This window comes from Dermacentor variabilis, chromosome 4, assembly GCF_050947875.1.
Source record: "Dermacentor variabilis isolate Ectoservices chromosome 4, ASM5094787v1, whole genome shotgun sequence".
NCBI lineage: Eukaryota > Metazoa > Arthropoda > Arachnida > Ixodida > Ixodidae > Dermacentor > Dermacentor variabilis.
In genome coordinates, this window is record NC_134571.1 from 122,235,382 (window position 1) to 122,239,825 (window position 4,444).

The following is a 4,444-nucleotide window of genomic DNA, read 5'->3' on the forward strand; positions in this document are numbered from 1 at the left end:
GAACTCGGTATACAGGAAAGGAGAGGCGAGAAACTCGCCTTGTGTGCTCCATCGTTCTTTCTTGTGTCCGGGTCCTTTATGCGGAACATTGTACATACTTATGACATACCAACAGACCCAAGTAGCTACCTTAGTGACGCAGACTTAGGCTAGTTCTTTTTTTTTTTGATGGGGGGATGTTAGCATCGGCGTCTTTCTTAGTAAACTAAGAGGGCCGTCTTTCACACAACTGTGGCAGGGAGAGAGAAAGCATGAACAGCAGTGACGTCAGCATGGAGGAGTTTTGAGAAAAAGCGGTAGCGTATAGCGGCACTAGTTTATATAAAACGTAAAAGATAATTTCGTACAGTTCAATGCCACCCTTGAGAACATTTACCAACACGTAGACTAGGAGGTGCAATCTGCCGTCTCTTTGTAAGGCACTGACAAAGAGACGCGAAGCTGTTAGCGCGAATATACATGGAAGAACTCAAAAACGTTATATAAGAGTTTTCACGGTGTTCTGCAAAATGCTAGGTTACTCAACAAGCTTTTATTTAGTGAAGATTTGGTGCACTGTGGAGCACGCTATAACTTATAAGTGACGAGGAGACGTATTTTGAAGCGTGTGGATAAATAAGATAAACTGATATCGCTAAACCCTCGTTTTGTGATTACTTAGAGGCGTTACATGAAACAGATACAGAGTTTCCCCTCTGCCCTGAGCGAAGCAAAGGTGGCACTTGTTCTATATTTAAAGAAAATGAATGCCAGATTACGGATGAATGGTACTGAGAATTTGAACTGACTGAGTGCGTGCTTTGAATACATTTAGTGAACACACTCGAGTGACTCTACAGCAAACGAGTCTACAGCGAAATGACCTATATAACGAAGAGTTGATTCTGTCCCGGATGAATGCCTACCTTTCATATGTATTGCGAACGCCTTTACAGTGAATGCCACTGAAAGAAACTTGCCAGTACAACAAGGAAATGTGGGCGTCCCTTACGGCTGATTTGTTGCTTTACAACGAACGCGCCACGTAACAGTGCCCATACGGCCCTCCGCATGTGCACGCAACAAAACCATAATTATCTGCGATGGCAACTGAAGAATCAGCTCGTCACCCTCCAGGTTCGTTTTGTCCTCTCCTAAATGTTTTGCCTGCAGCTTGCTCACGAAGGGGTGCAATCTGAGCTCTTGTAGAATGTCTAAAGAACTCCAGAAACACGGCGAGACTTAAGATTATTGTTTCAAGCCTGCAGCCGACACCACTGATCCAATGCTAAACATGGAGGTAGTCAATGTTTATCTGCATCTAGAGTTGGGGCGCTTTCCATCATCCTCTGAAGGGAGGAGGGGGAGGAGGAAATAAATAGAGAATGCAGGGATGTTAACCAGAAATGCGTCCGATTGGCTACACTACTCTGGGGGACGGGAGAGAGGGAATAGAAAGATGAGATAGAGGGAGGGGAGGGGAAGGAAAGCTGCGGTGAGCTCGCGCACGCGCGCGGAGGGCCCGAGCGAGTCAAAGGCGTTCACATAGGCCAGTCGTCCTCAAGAAAGACAAAAGTGCCTTCACAGCTTTCTGGGCCGACAAGCGATGGGGACGGTCTTCAGGCAGCATCTGCACAGACCATGGTCGATCATCCAGTCGTCGCAATGCGATAGATAACGTTTGCATTTTTGACTGAAATAGATGACATTGCATGGCACCATAAACGTTCAATGTTCTCTTCGACGCCGCAGACGTCGCATGCATCACTGTCGGTCAGTCCAATCAAAGTAGTGTACGCCTTCGTGAAAGCCACTCCCAGCCACAGCCGGTACAGAAGCGATGCCTCACGTCGGTGGTCGGAGGTTGGAGCGATAGGTTCAGTTCGTTCAACCTGGTGGGCCTTATATATATTTTGGATGTTCCACTCTGCTAAAGAGAGCTCGCGCGCCAGATGACAAAGCTGTGGAAAGAGGAATGGGAGCGCTGTGTTGTTTTTGATGTTGCTCTCAGGCAGCATTGCCAGAAGGGAATGGCTGCTTGGGCCCACAGGACAGCATCCGCACACTCGGTCTTCGTTTTTGGTCGGGCGTACTACTGTTGGTATGTGAAGCCTGCAGGATCGGAGCATGAGTTTGAAGCTCTGGTGCGCCATGCACACGCAAACTCTGTTGGTACCACTTCCTCTGCCAATACGCCGCGTGGTGGGTGCAATGCTGCGAATGAAGAAAACGTGCATTTAGGACTGCCACTTCCCTTGCACTTCTCGTAAAATTTTTGCAAATATAGAAAAAGCAGTCGCTTTTGTTGAGCGCTGAGGATGGCTTTTCTCCCCGGCAGATAGTATGAAACTGAGCCTTCACAATATTTCTTTACTGGAGATTTGACTTCGCCGCCGACAGAGCCCCCTGTTCTCTTCCTTCATCTTTTTTTCTTTTTCAAGGCATGCCAAGAACGCCGTCCTTTGCTCTCATACGAATAGATTCGTGTGGCTGTCGGTCCAACGCACCGAAGTAATTGATCACATTTTCGCGTGATCATAAAATGGGAGCTAGTATCAAAATTTGTTTTTCTCAGTCGACCTTCTTCATTCTCGTGTTTTTCTTTGGACTGTTTCTTTAGGGCTATGTAGATGCTCACTTAGAACTCGTCGCTGTAATGTCCAGCAGGTGTTGTTGGCTGTTGAAGGCCCAAGTTGAAGGTGGCTGTTGAAGGTCTAAACAGACTAGTTTTTTTTTTTAGGAGCTTCACTGGAGCCGTTCGATCTTATTCTTGGCGTAGGTCTGTCGAGCCTTTTTCCAAGCTTTCTTTTAAAGATCTAACCCCTATGGCAGCCAGCGTCTCATTCACTTCTTCATTCACAACATCCGGCTCACTCGGATCAGAGCGAACTCCACTTTTCTGGAGAGCATCTTCACAGTTGCAGCTTTCGCTATGGTGTAGGACAGGCGCTTACACTTGTGGCACAGCTCCTCCCCAGCAATGAGTCCCAACGTTGGTTGGAGGTCAGCTAAAATCCTGGAAATAATGCACGGCCTACGTCTACTTTTCAAATGCACGACGAATGGGTTCAAGTATATTACTTCAACCCCATGTGAGTTGTTTACCGTTTAGCGAATATCGTACAATGATGGTAGCATATATGGCATCACTACGGATACGCTTAAATCGCAGTTTAAGGCGACGACGGTCGGTTTCCCTGAGATCTTGCACCTTAAATATCTGCGGATGTTTTGACTGTGTTGTCTTTTGGCAATCCGTAGAGCCAAGTGAACACGGAAACAGTTGACTTCCTGAAATACAGGAAATGGGACATAAATGGGTGGAGAAACTTCCTGCTGCTGTGTTCTTAAAGAGAAATACTGCTTGCGCAGGTGGTTTGGCGGACAGAATTTTGACGAGAAACTGTAGTGAATAGATCCACAAATTAAAAAAAATCATAATTATTTACTTTTCTTTTAGATCTCGCCATTGTGTATGTACTTATATTAGACCCATGACAAGTGTAATCGAAGACAACTTCATCTGCTTTGATAGTTATGAATCTTCAAAAAAACAAGCACACCTCGTGAAGACGAAGGCGTGAGATATACGTCACTGGTTAATTCGTAAAGCAGGAAATATAGGTCCCTTAAGATACTTGATCCTTACAGGCATAGGCACACGCTTCAGGTGCATAAGTACTGGCACGTCCACTACGACGTCTTTCTTCCATCATGTTGGCCACACTAGTAGAAAGCGCACTATTCCGTATTATGCCTCCATTCGAAGATACAATATTTTGTTTTAAACCGTACGCATTCGAAGAAGTAAACCCTACGTACTCTCTCGCCATCCACGCCGCACGCGTTGCCGTCAGCTCAGTAACTGTAAGGCGGCATCGTCGTTCTAGATATTTATCACTCCCGCTTTCAGTTGTACAGACCAGCCCGTTTTCAGCACGAGAGCACAGGCACCTCATGTAAAATATGACAAAACAGCAGTATTCTCGCCATGCGCAATGTTTATGTTACGTGCTGCCAAGGGATGCAACCGAAAGACGACCCGTGGATCCCGAGCGCTTGGTCGGCGACGCGATCTCCGGAGCAAAGTTCACCTCAGCCGAAGAGCCGAGCATGCGAAGCCGAAGAAGAAATCAGGTCCGAAGTACGAATGGTGCGAGTCACGTTCAAGCGAGCAGACCAGAGGAAAGGACTGTAAGTGCGTCCCCAGTGTTTGTTGTACACTTTCGTTATACGTGTAACAATATATTTCCGAACGAACCGTCTCTCGTTTACGCTCACCCTTGCTCCTTCGGCAGCGCTGCGGAAAATCGGAGAATGCGTCTCGAAACAAGCAAACACAAAGCGGCATACTATTTCGCCACCGGCGCGACCACCGCAGTGAAGTGCACTTACGGGCCGTCCCCTAGAGATGCAATAACTACTCCAATTAAACGTTCAGGAATAAATCTTTTGTAAATCCTTG